Source organism: Mauremys reevesii, linkage group 1 (assembly GCF_016161935.1).
Source record: "Mauremys reevesii isolate NIE-2019 linkage group 1, ASM1616193v1, whole genome shotgun sequence".
Classification (NCBI taxonomy): Eukaryota; Metazoa; Chordata; order Testudines; family Geoemydidae; genus Mauremys; species Mauremys reevesii.
Window position 1 is genome coordinate 9535881 of NC_052623.1, and position 13960 is coordinate 9549840.

Genomic DNA, 13960 nt, shown 5'->3' on the forward strand with positions numbered 1-13960 from the left:
CTAATGGAAGGTCTCAGACCACCTTAACTACAGGTGATGCCAACAGGACCACCTACAATGGCCAATCCATTTGTGAATCCCATTCTTCTATGCTCTTTGCTCCAATAATGGTGGTAGCAAGGAATTCTACAGGCCAAATAGGAATTATGGTAGTAATTACCTTTTCTCAATGTTATATGTTCAGACTTTCAATTTAATTAAAAGTTCCCTTGTTCATGTTATGAGACAAATTAAATATAAATGCCTGGTCTACTTTCTTTATCAATAGATCCATAGGGTTTAATATCGGAAGGGACCATGTGATCATCCAGTCTGATCCCCTGTAAAACACTAGGATTTTACATCATAGAATGATAGAGCCATAGAGTTATAAGGGAACGCAAAGGACAGCTAGTCTATCCCCTGAGAAGATGCAGAATTTGTTTTGTCTTAGTCACCTAAGACTGATGGCTATTCACACGACGTTGGAAAACGTCCACAGAAGGCACTTCCATGACTTCCTTGGGAGTCTGTTCCATTGGCCTCCTGTACTTAAAGTTAGGAAGATTTTTCTGAAATTTAATTTAAATCTGCTATACTGGAATTTCAACCCATTACTTCTTGTCCTGCCCCTCTGTGGTAAGACAGAAAAACTTTCCTCCACCTTTTCATGGCAGCCTTTCAAGTATTTGAAGACCACTATCCTGTCCCCCAGTAATCTCCTCTTTTCCAAGTAAATATCCTGGTTTCTTAGGGTTGCTCATACAGTTTGCATTCCATCCCTTGCAAAACATTTGTTACTTGCCTATGGATGCTTTCCAGATTCTCTACATCCTTTCTATACCTTGGTGAGCAAAATTTGACACATTTCTCCAGTTGACACCTATCCCAAATCTAGTAGAGTAATATTATCATGTACCATGACTTGTATGTTATACTTCTGCCAACATAACACAACATAGTATTTGCCTTTTTTGAAACATTTTTCCTAATGTCCAATCTAAACCACCCTTGCTGCAATTTAAGTCCATTGCTTCTTGTCTTCTCTTCACAGGTTAAGGAGAACACTTTTTCTCCCTCCTTGTAACAAACTTTAAAACTGTTATCATTTATCGCCTCAGTCTTCTCTTATTCAGACTAAACAAACCTAGATCTTCCAGTCTTTCCTCATAGATCGTGTTTTCAAGACCATTAATCATCCTTTTCTCCAGTTTTTCCAGGTCAGTTTGAATGTTTATCTGATTCTCTAAAGACTTGCAACCCCTCTCAATTTACTATCATCTGCAAATTTAACAAGTTTACACTCTATGCCATGATCTGAATCATTGCTGAAGACATTGAAAAGAACCGGACCCAGAACTGATCCCTGTGGAACCCCACTTGTTATGCCCTTTGAGCCTGACTGTGAGCCATTGATAACTACTGTCTGGGAGCATTTTTTTCAACCAGTTATGCTCACACCTTATAGTAGCTCCATCTAGGTTGTATTTCGCTAGTTCATGAATGAGAAGATCATGCGAGACTGTATCGAAAGCTGTACTAATGTCTATATATGCCACAGCTACTGCTTTCCTACATCCACAGGGCTTGTTGTATCCATGCTGACTATCACTTATTACTTTATTATCTTCTATTTGTTTGCAAATTGATTGCATGATTATTTGCTCCATTATCTTACCTGGTACAAAAGTTAAGCTTACTGGTCTGTAATAGCCTGGGTTTCCCTTATTTCCCTCTTTATAGATAGACACTATTTGTGCTCTTTTCCAGTCTTCTGGAATCTCACCTGTTTTCCATGTCTTCTCAAAGATAATAGCTAATGGCTCAGATATCTCCTCAGTTAGTTCCCTCAGAATATTCTAGGATGCATTTACTCAGGCCCTGGTGACTTGAAGACATCTAACTCGTCCAAGTACTTTTACCTTGTTCTTTCCTTATTTTAGTAGATGAATCTACCCCATTTTCACTGGCATTCTCTATTTCAGGTGTCCAAACACCACCAACCATCTTGGTGGAAACCGAAACAAACAATGGTTAAACACCCTCACTGCTAAATATTTGGCCCTAATTTCGAGCTGGAATTTGCCTGGCTTCAGCTTCCAGCTCTTTGGTCTTGTTCAGCCTTTGTCTGCTAGATTATAGAGCCCATTATTACCCATAATTTTCTCCCCATGAAAGTCTCCACTTGATAATCTTTTTGATAAGTTAAAGAGATATATGCATTCAAGTCTAATGATCTACCTTTTTCTCTATCTTCAAATCATTTTTATGGCTCTTTTCTGCACCGTCTCCAAGTTTTCAACATCTTTTTTCATATGTGGACCCCAGAATAGGATGCAGTTTACTTCACCAATTCCACGTGCAGAGGAAAAATCCTTCCCCTGCTCCAACTCACCATCTCAATGTTTTCCACTATTAAATCAAATGCCTCTGAGAAATCAAGGTTCACTGCATCAGCATGGTTCCCTTGGTCAGCCAGTGTGTACTTTCATAAAAGAATGAAATAAGGTTTATTTGAGAAAATCTGTTTAAATTGGTGACTGGCATTACTTACATTTCTAGACTTTATTTTTTTTAATTGATCCCATACTAGCTTTCCCATTGTTTTTTAACCTTGTCAATTCTTATATATATATATATATATATATATATATATATATATATATATATATATATATATATATATCCCTTTCCCTTTATTTTTTAATACTTTATATATCACAAAGGAATTGACATAAATCCTTTCTAGGATTTATTTTTTTTTCTTAATATAATTAATAACCTCTTTTATCTGATTCATAGCAATGTCACACATGGAGTTTTCCCAGATGTCTTAACTTTCTTTATCAATTTTCTTAACTTCCGATTTCTATTCTTGGCTAGCTATTTTCCCCTTTTCCTCTTTGTTACATATTTCTTCCGTCTCCCTAATTGCTGCCTTCACTTTACCATGAAACTGAGTTTTTACCCAAAGTTTTTCACTTTGTTGACTGTGGAATCATGAGTTTTCCACTATCTAATGAGCTGTAATCAAAGAAATACCAATATTCTTTCATATTTTTCTGCCTAAATTTTTCCCCCGAGTCACTTTTGATGACAATTTTTGTCAGCTTTGGGGAATTAGTCCTCTTGGAGTTCTAAGTATCAGAGGGGTAGCCGTGTTAGTCTGGATCTGTAAAAGCAACAAAGAATCCTGTGGCACCTTATAGACTAACAGACGTTTTGCAGCATGAGCTTTCGTGGGTGAATACCCACTTCTTCGGATGCAAGTGGTGGAAATTTCCAGGGGCAGGTAATATATGCAAGCAAGAAGCAAGCTAGAGATAACGAGGTTAGTTCAATCAGGGAGGATGAGGCCCTGTTGCTAGAACAGGGCTAGAACAGGGCCTCATCCTCCCTGATTGAACTAACCTCATTATCTCTAGCTTGCTTCTTGCTTGCATATATTACCTGCCCCTGGAAATTTCCACCACTTGCATCCGAAGAAGTGGGTATTCACCCACGAAAGCTCATGCTGCAAAACGTCTGTTAGTCTATAAGGTGCCACAGGATTCTTTGTTGCTTTTGGAGTTCTAAGTGTCTATAGATAGTATTGGCATATTTTTTATTTTCCTCTCCTATATCATATGTCCTCATCTTTGTCACTTTTGAAAAATAAAGAGTCCCAAACGTTTCTATCCTTAATAGAGACTGGGTGACCGAAACTGAGCACATTCTCAAACATGTTATGCTCCATCCCATATCTTAATGATCTGAATATTGTTTTGTTTTGTCCACTGCTGTGAATGAGCAGATGTTTCTCCTGAGCTGCTATCAATGGCGTCCAGGTCTTTCCCCTGAGATATGTTCTAGTTGGGATGTTTCTCTCAGCACATGTCCTTGTAAAAGTTTATTTTTTCTCCCTCTCAGACTTCAAGCAAGTGGATGAATTGGGGACTCCCTATCCTGGCTCTCATTGCATTAAGCCACAATGATGGATAAGCATTATCCACACTTGTGTTTCCTGCTGGTGCCTCTTAAGCTTCCCCCTGCAAAAAATTGTAGGAATTATTAATTCAGGGAACACAACAAAATATGGAATTGGATTTAGTAGGGTCATTCTTCATAGTTTTTCTCTCTGAATAATGAAAATGTAAATTTTTCAGTGTGTGAAGAGAGATCAATCTTCTAATCCCATGAAAACAGCTTCCACTACTGCATGCACAGTCTCATATTAACGTTGTCTCTCCATTCAGGCATTTCTACTGGGAACACACAGAAAGTCAGGGGAGCATACGCTAAATGCAGAAGACACCCTTAAGCCTCAGAGTTTGACACTTTCTCCCCTAGGCCATGTCAGATTCTAACACAACTTACTTCACCAACCCCTCCACCTTCATCCTACTTGGCATTCCTGGCCTGGAGGCAGCCCATATATGGATCTCCATTCCCTTCTGTGCTGTGTACGCCATAGCCGTGTTGGGGAACTTCACCATCCTGTTCATCGTGAAGAGGGAGACAAGCCTCCATGAGCCCATGTACTATTTCTTCTGCATGCTGGCTGTCAGCGACCTGGTCTTGTCCACAGCCACCGTACCCAAAATGCTGAGCATCTTCTGGTTCAATTCCAGGGAGATCAGTTTCAGTGCCTGCCTCACCCAGATGTACTTTGTTAACTGCTTCTCAGGGATGGAATCTGGAATCCTCGTGGCCATGGCTTTTGATCGCTACGTGGCCATCTGCAATCCTCTGAGATATTCCATGACCCTGACAAACTCTGCTGTGGCCAAAATAGGCCTGGCTGTGGTGCTGCGTAGTGGCATACTCACATTGCCCTATCCCTTCCTGGTGAGGCGGTGGCCATATTGCAGAACCAATGTCATCCCCCACTTCTATTGTGCGCATATAGCTGTAGTGAAGCTGGCCTGCGCTGACATCCGCATCAATAGTTATTATGGGCTGTTTGATCTTTTCTCTATGATTGGAATGGACGTGTTTTTTATTGCCGTGTCCTATACTCTGATCCTTCGGGCCATCTTCCGCCTCCCCACAAAGGATGCCCGGCTCAAAACTTTTGGGACCTGCATCTCTCATCTTTGTGCCATATCAGCTTTGTACATCCCAGATTTATTCTCCGCCCTCACGCAGCGGTTTGGCCATAATGTGCCACTGCATGTCCTCATTCTTATTACCAGTGTGAACCAGCTGGTGCCCCCCATGTTACACCCCATCATTTATGGGGTGAGGACCAAGCAGATCCGGGGCAGGCTGCTTTTCTCCTTGTGCTCTGGCTCATAAATTAAACTGGTTGGTCCATCGTGTGGTGGCTCCTCCTTGAATCACTTCCTGGACAGACAGAGAGACATTAAACCCTTCCCTGTCCTTACTGTGCTGTGTTAATGTGATGAACTGGAGAGCCTATCTATGTACACTAGACTGGATTGCTACCTTTCTAATTGCTGTTAGCTGGATCCCTGGAATTGCAATTTTGCCCCATCTCTTTTATCAAGCCTCGACCCCGCTGTGTGTCTTCTCCCCAAGACCCTGCCCCTGTCACTTGCTCCTGTCTTCCCCTCCCCTTCTCAGCTGCGACCCAGTCACCTCTAAAACCAATATATTCTCACATCTTGTGGCAAGTCACTTAAGAGAGACTGGTTAGTTTTAACATTTTGATGTTTATTCTTACATTGTTACTAACTCTGTGCAGAGAGAGACTCCTGTGATCTGCCGCAGCTCTGAGAAGGCAGTGGGGAATAATTTGTTACAGCAGGAGGCAGATTCATCTGAGGTCTAAAGAAGAAGATCAGAATGGCCGTACTGGGTAAAGCCAATGGTCCATGTAGTCCAGTAGCTTGTCTTCTGACAGGGCTCAGTGCCAGGTGTGACAGAGGGAATGAACAGAACATGGCAATCAGCATGTGATTCATGTGGAGCAGCTCCACAGAAGGAGGCAGAAGCCCCAAGCCCAGACTGCCTCAGCTTCATCTGGCAGGAGTTCAAGCCTCCAGCCATAGTAGAAGTCACGGGGGGAAAGGAAGGGCCCTGGCTGCAGCAGCAGAAAAGCCCCTCAGTTCAGGCTGCCCCAAGCCCTAGCCACAGCCACAGAGCAGAGGCAGGAGCTGTTGGGGGGGAATGTGGAGAGAAGCGCTACTCATTTTTGTCCTCTCCATCTTCCATACTGCTGCCATCCAGGGGTTGATTCCTTTTTCCCTGTCCTTGGACGAACATCAGGGGGAGGTTTTTTGTCTCCTCTCCTTGACCATTTAGGGGCTGCTCTCTTCCCTCAAGTTCCTTTTCCTTTTCTACGGCACCACTGGTACAGTTGCCAAACCGGTGGTCTGCTCTCTCTTTGCCCATCTCTATGGGCCGCAGGGTCATAACAGGGGCCCAGCCAGAAAATCATCATAAGTCCACGACACCATCCCCCACTGTGCTGCTGGATGAGCATGACCGTTTCTGGTGGACACCTGCGATTTCATGGGTAAGGTGAAATTCCTTCTACAGCATTGGGGAGACTTCTTTCTCTTCTTCTCAGCTGCAAGGTCTGTTTTGGAGGAGTGGAGGGGAACTGAGAGGGAGGACATCTTGGTCTACCGGTGGGCCAGCAACTTCTGTGACAAACTTTCCAGGTTGGCAAGTGATTGTTTTAAGGCTGTCTGGGGATCCTCCTGCCCACGAGGATCCTCCTCAGACCTCAGAATGAAGCCAACCATCTTTCTACATTCAACACAAGAGGCTCTAGGGTAGTTCTCCATGTTGCCAGGATCTCTCCTTTCTTTGTGATGTAGGGTATTGTCAGGGTTCCCTCCCCACTCTGAACTGGGGTACAGATGTCGGGACCCACATGAAAGACCGCATGAGCTTATATTCAACCATTTTAGGTTAAAAACTTCCCCAAGGTGCAAATTGCTTTCCTTGACTTTGGACGGTATTGCTGCCACCACCAAGTGATTTAAACAAACATTCAGGGAGGGGCCACTTCTGGAGTTACCAACTATGGTTTGTAACCTACCCTTTAAATCAGCTTCTGTACCCAGTGACTGGAAGATAGCTAATGTGACACCAATATTTTAAAAAGGCTCTAGAGGTGATCCAAGCAATTACAGACTGGTAAGTCTAACATCAGTACTGGGCAAATTAGTTGAAACAATAGAAAAGAATAAAATTGTCAGACACATAAACCAACATAAATTGTTCGGCAAAAGTCAACATGGTTCCTGTAAATGGAAATCATGTTTTACTAATGTATTAGGGTTCTATCTATCATTAGCCTGAAAGATCGGGTGCCCTGCCGGGGTGGTTCATAGTCCCATATCTTCGCAACAAACGTCATGAACCATGACAACCTCTCCTTGTTTCAATTTTTGTACACATTGAAGCTGTGGGGTTCTAGAGGCCAGAGTTGGCTTCTTATCCCTATCCAAATATCAGGTGTTATTCCAGGAGCACCGAGTATATATTGGCTAGGCTCTCCAGGTGGTTTAATTTCCCAAACATCACGGTGAATTACCCAATCCCACATGCATCCTCCCCACAGACCCGGCAGGATTCGGTATGTGGGAGCCCACACCCCTCCAACCAGCCCGTACGCTTGGAAGCAGCACTGCGAGTGTCTGCATTTCCACCGAGAAACCTTCCAAGTATGTCTCCAAGGCCACAATTCAGATGGCATCCCCGAGGCATTTGTAAGGGCAGTGGACCAAGTCTGATGCTCAAGATCACTCCGAATGGCCATCAGTTGGTTATTCAGGAAATCCCGAATCTCTTAGCGGGCCAAATCCCACAAGGTGCTTTTGGTATTCATCATTTGGAAGCCAATTAGGCAGGGCAGTACAGCCTGATGGTACTTGTCCATAAGTGCAGAGCCTAGCCTGTAGGAATATTAAAGAAGGTACTAACAGTGATTCCCCCAAGTGACAGTGACCCCCCAGTTTCACCAAGTGCAGAGGTCTTTTAGTTCTTCTGTTGGGGCTTGTGGGCTCCTGTCTGCAGAAAACACTGATTGTATCGGTCCCGTGAAAGATACTCTATTACTATGTAAAACTTACAAACAAGTTAATTGACTTTGTCCTTGAAGTAAACACTATGCTAGCCTTAAGCTGTAATTGATAGAATGTAAACAAGCAAAATCGCATCCTCTGTGATTACAGGGCGAGGAATCTCATAGGAATTAACACACACCCCAAAAAGTGGTGGAGACAGTAAATTAAAATATGGTTAAGATATAGAATGTATGTTGATGAATATTTGATGTACGTGAATGGTTAGGGAGGTGCCAGCCTGGAAAGGATCTATGAACATTCCCCATTTCACCGATCTGTAAACTGAGGCACGGGGAGACATGACTTGTCCAAAATCACACAGACACTGCCTGACAGAACCCAAGTGTACTGACTTCCCTTCCATACCCACGGTCTCTCTGTCAGCAAGTGACCGCAACACAACAGGGAAATGGACTCCGAGTCTTGCAGGGCCTGTTCACTGGGGCAGAGGAAGGAATTCCCTGAGGACCGCTGAGCCCTCTGACATGACAATCTGGGCCCCCTCTCACACTGTGTGGCTGTGACAAGCTGCAATCCTCTCAGGTCTTGCACTTACACAGCTATACACAGACAGGGACACACCCAGCTACAGGTACATGGAAGCTTTCACTAGCCAGCCATGAACTAACAATGCAGAGGCTCCAGCCAGCTCCCCCTGGCTCCCCAGCCTAGGACCCAAGAGCTGTACCGTCTTGCCCTGGCAAAAAGCCTGACCAGTGTCAGTTTATTTCCCAGTCTGCCCCTCCCTCAATGTGGAGAGGACAAAACATCAGCCTGAGCAGATTTCCCTTTAATGTTTCAAACAACATCCTGTAGTAAGGAAAACAATATAAACCAGATTTATTAATTACAGAAAGATCGATTGTTTACGTGATTATAAGAAACAGTGTAAAGAACAACGTTGAAATCTGGGAAATAAACAAAACCACAATCTAAGTTCTATACACTAGACAGGCTTTGAATCAAACAGTGCGTCACCCTGATGGTACAAACAATCCACCAATCTTCCATGCACAAGCTAGAAATCCCTTCAGTCTGGGGCCAGAGCCCCAGTCCAGTCCCAGGTTCTAACGTCTTTCGTGTTCAGTTGTGGGGGGAGTGAGGCCAAGTGATGATGTCGCTTCCACATGTTATAGCTTCTGCCAGGTAGAGGGAGCTTCATTATTCCAAGCAAACGCCCCCAGCACAGTTAGTGGAAAAGTACAGACACAAGATGGAGTCCAGAGTCACAGGAGCTGGTCACATGCCCGTGCATCCTTTTGGAATGTTACATACCAAAGTGGTACATGTATACAAATACATCACATATTGTATATACTTTATAAAAAATCACAGCATAATCATATCACTATGGTAAATATGGGGGCTGCCAGGGTGTTGCTTTGGGCTACAGCATGTCACACCTCCCCCCTTGGTTCATTGCTGGAGTGTTAGTCACTGGCAGATGCAGAAGCAGTGTGCTCAGGGCTTCCTTTACTTTTTGATCATACAAATCCCAAGTGTTACAAACATTGTCGTGTTATCCACAGGTGTTCTTCCATACGTGTATGTACCTGTCAACACTTTGTAGATGAGCCTAGTGATATCAGAAGTTGTCTAGGGTACTTTCTGTGTAGTGTTGTTAACCATTGTGTTTTTCCACCTAGTTGTAACTCAGTACATGGATCATCAACGCCATGAGGTGTTGTGCCTCAGTTTCCCCCTCCAGACAGCAGACCAGGTATATTTCATTTCCCTCCTGTGACAAGCTTCGAACCTGTGAACAGGTGTTCTCTGGGAAGCAATAGCCATGTACAGTGTCTTCTTGATTACTTCTAGTATGGCCAAAAGCTTTCCCCCAAAATCATGTCTGCTTCACCATTTCATAGGTTTACCATCAGTACTAAAATTTTTTTGTCATTAGATTTATCATTAGCAACTAACTTTAGATCGTGATATTTACCAATAACATAGAATCATAGAATCTCAGGGTTGGAAGGGACCTCAGGAGGTCATCTAGTCTAAACCCCTGCTCAAAGCAGGACCAAACCCAACTACATCATCCCAGCCAGGGCTTTGTCAAGCCTGGCCTTAAAAACCTCTAAGGAAGGAGATTCCACCACCTCCCTAGGTAACCCATTCCATTTCTTCACCACCCTACTAGTGAAAAAGTTTTTCCTAATGTCCAACCTAAACCTCCCCCTCTGCAACTTGAGACCATTACTCCTTGTTCTGTCATCTTCTACTACTGAGAACAGTCTAGATCCATCCTCTTTGGAACTCCCTTTCAGGTAGTTGAAAGCAGCTATCAAATCCTCCCTCATTCTTCTCTTCTGCAGACTAAACAATCCCAGTTCCCTCAGCCTCTCCTCATAAGTCATGTGCTCTAGCCCCCTAATCATTTTTGTTGCCCTCCGCTGGACTCTCTCCATTTTATCCACATCCTTCTTGTAGTGTGGGGCCCAAAACTGGACACAGTACTCCAAATGAGGCCTTACCAGTGCTGAGTAGAGGGGAATGATCACATCCCTCGATCTGCTGGAAATGCCCCTACTTATACAACCCAAAATGCCATTAGCCTTCTTGGCAACAAGGGCACACTGTTGACTCATATTCAGCTTTTCGTCCACCGTAACCCCTAGGTCCTTTTCTGCAGAACTGCTGCCCAGCCATTCGGTCCCTAGTCTGTAGCAGTGCATGGGATTCTTCCGTCCTAAGTGCAGGACTCTGCACTTGTCCTTGTTGAACCTCATCATATTTCTTTTGGCCCAATCCTCTAATTTGTCTAGGTCCCTCTGTATCCTATCCCTACCCTCCAGCGTATCAACCACTCCTCCCAGTTTAGTGTCATCTGCAATTTGCTAAGGGTGCAGTCTACACCATCCTCCAGATCGTTAATGAAGATATTGACTAAAAGCGGCCCCAGCACCGACCCTTGGGGCACTCCACTTGATACCGGCTGCCAACTAGACATGGAACCATTGATCACTACCCGTTGAGCCTCTGGTGTTCAATGTTGAAAGATGGTTGGCTTCATTCTGAGGGCTGAGGAGGATCCTCGTGGGCAGGATGATCCCCATCTGGCCTTGGAACGATTGCTGACCAACCTCAGAAGTTTGTCACAGAAGTTGTGGTCCCACCAGTAGAGCAGGATGTCTTACCTCCCGGGGCATTGGGGAGACTTCTATCTCATCTTCTCAGCCACAAGTCATGGAAGCTCCCTCTGTGGAGGTTTTCCAAAGTTGTGTGATTAGCCACGAGTCTTAGATGACTAAGACAAAAGAAATCCTGTATCTTGTCAGGGATAGACTAGCTGTTCTTCGCGTTCCCTTATAATTCTATGGTTCTATCACTCTATGATGTAAAATCCTAGTGTAGACCCGGCCTTAGTCACACACACATCTTTTGGCTCAATTCAGAGGTAACTGAGTGATATTTAATGGGTTTGTGTTTTAAAGGAGATCAGACTGGATGATCAAATGGTCCCTTCTGACCTTAAACCCTATGGATCTATTGATAAAGAAAGTAGATCAGGCATTTATATTTAATGTGTCTCATAACATAAACAAGGGAACATTTAGTTAAATTGAAAGTCTGAACGTATAACATTGATGGCATCCAACGAAGTGGGCATTCACCCACGAAAGCTCATGCTGCAAAACGTCTGTTAGTCTATAAGGTGCCACAGGATTCTTTGCTGCTTTTACAGAACCAGACTAACACGGCTACCCCTCTGATACTAGAAGAATGGGATTCACAAATGTTTGTCCATTAAAGATGGTGCTTGTGGCATCACCTGTGGTTAAGGTTGTCTGACAACTTCCATTAGAAGAAGTCATGTTCAGTTGCTTATAAATTTACCAAATTGTTGGTATTTGGACTGAACTTTCCTATGCTGAGTGTCTGTACTCAGCTTTTGCTCCAAGGGGAGTTTTGCCTCTCTGGGGCCTGAGCAATTACGGGCTGTGGTCTCAGAATTTGGCCTTGTACTGCACATCTACTAACATCTTTCATCCTGAAGGATTCTCTGCAGGTGCAGCAAAGAATCTAGCTGGGCCTGTAAATGATGAGATGTCTGGAAGGTTGGTCCGGTGGTCTGGGCACTGCTCTGCGAATAAAGAGAGTTGGGTTTAATTCCCTCCCTGCATGGGCAAACCAATGGCTGTCTCTGGTGGATAATATCCTGGCCCTGCCTCTCAGTGATGGTGGGATGATAAATACATTGAAGGTGCTCAGATAAGGCCATAAGATCAGGGCTGTGTCAGACTTCCACAGATTAATGCCCCTGACATTTGTCTTTAAAAGGCCTCTAACCACTGCCTCCTGTGACAGGTGGCTTCTGGGATCCCCGTGATTACAGCACCTTATTTTTGGCAGAAGTGAGGGAGCTCAGGGGTGAAGATTCGGAATGTCATGGGTCTAAAATCATGCCTCCCGAATCTATTAGAATTCTTGGAGAACCTCAAAAAGCATCTAGACAAGGGAGATTCAATGCATATAATGTATTTAGATTTTCAAAGCCTTTGACAAGGTCCCTCACCAAAGGCTCTTAAGCAAAGCAATCTGTCATGGAATAAGAGGGAAGTTCCTCTCATGGATTGGTAACTGGTTAAAGATAGGAAACAAAGGTTACAAATAAATGGTCAACTTTCAGAATGCAGAGAGGTAAACAGTGGTGTCCCCCAGGGGTCTATACTGGGACCAGTTCTATTCAACGTATCCATAAATGATTTAGAGAAACAATGAGGTGGCAAAGCTTCCAAATGACAGAAAATGCTCAGGATAGTTAACTCCCGGGCAGTCTGCAAAGAGCTACTAAAAGATCTCTGATAACTGGGTGACTGGGCAACAAAATGGCAGATAAAACCAGGCTTGATAAATGCAAAGTAATGCAAACTGGAAAACATTATCCCAACTATAGATATAAAATGATGGGGTTTAAATTGGCTGTTACCACTGAAGAAATAGATCTTGGTGTCATTGTGGGTAGTTCTCTGAAAATATGCACTCAATGTACAGTGGCTGTGAAAAAAGTGAACAGAATGTTGGGAATCATTGAGAAAGGGATAGATAATAAGACATAAAATATATTTTCTCTATATGAATCCATGGCATGCCCACATGCATGCAGATGTGGTCACCCTGTGACGAAGTGGGACTGTTCTTACCTGGGCCTGTGGGTGCTGTGTTGGTGCCCTGACACTCTGTCACCCCATCTCAAAAAAAGATATATTGGAATTGAAAAGGTTCAGAAAAGGGCAACAAAACAATTAGAGTTATGGAATGTCTTCTGTATGAGGAGACATTAACAAGACGGACGTTTCAGCTTGGAAAAGAGACGACTAAGGGGGGATATGGTAGAGGTATTTAAAATCATGACTTGTCTATAGAAAGCAAAAAAGGAGGTGTTATTTATAGTGGTCACCAAATGAAATTAATAGCCAGGAGGTTTTAAAGAAAGAAAAGGAAGGTTTTTTTTTCACACAATGCACAGCAGAGGACCGACTGGCTAAGCAGCAGTTCTGCAGAAAAGGACCTGGGGATTACAGTGGATGAGAAGCTGGATATGAGTCAGCAGTGTGCCCTTGTTGCCAAGAAAGGCAATGGAATATTGGGCTGTATTAGTAGGAGCATTGCCAGCAGATTGAGGGAAGTGATTATTCCTCTCTGTTCAGCACTGATGAGGCCACACCTGGAGTATTGCATCCAGTTTTAGTCCCCACTCCACTACAGAAGGGAGGTGGACAAATTGGAGGGAGTCCAGCAGAGGGCAACAAAAATTATTAGGGGGCTGGGGCACAAGATTTATGAGGAGAGAGTAGTATAATCTTGATAGCTTTAATCACCATGCATTTTTGACAGGTTTCCATGCCCTTTTTGGGGCTTTTGTCCCAACCTCCCACCCTGTTTCCATTGGCACTGAAGTTTGGCGCCATCGGCCATTTTGAAGTGTTTGTGTGTGTGTGTGAGTGTGTGTGTGT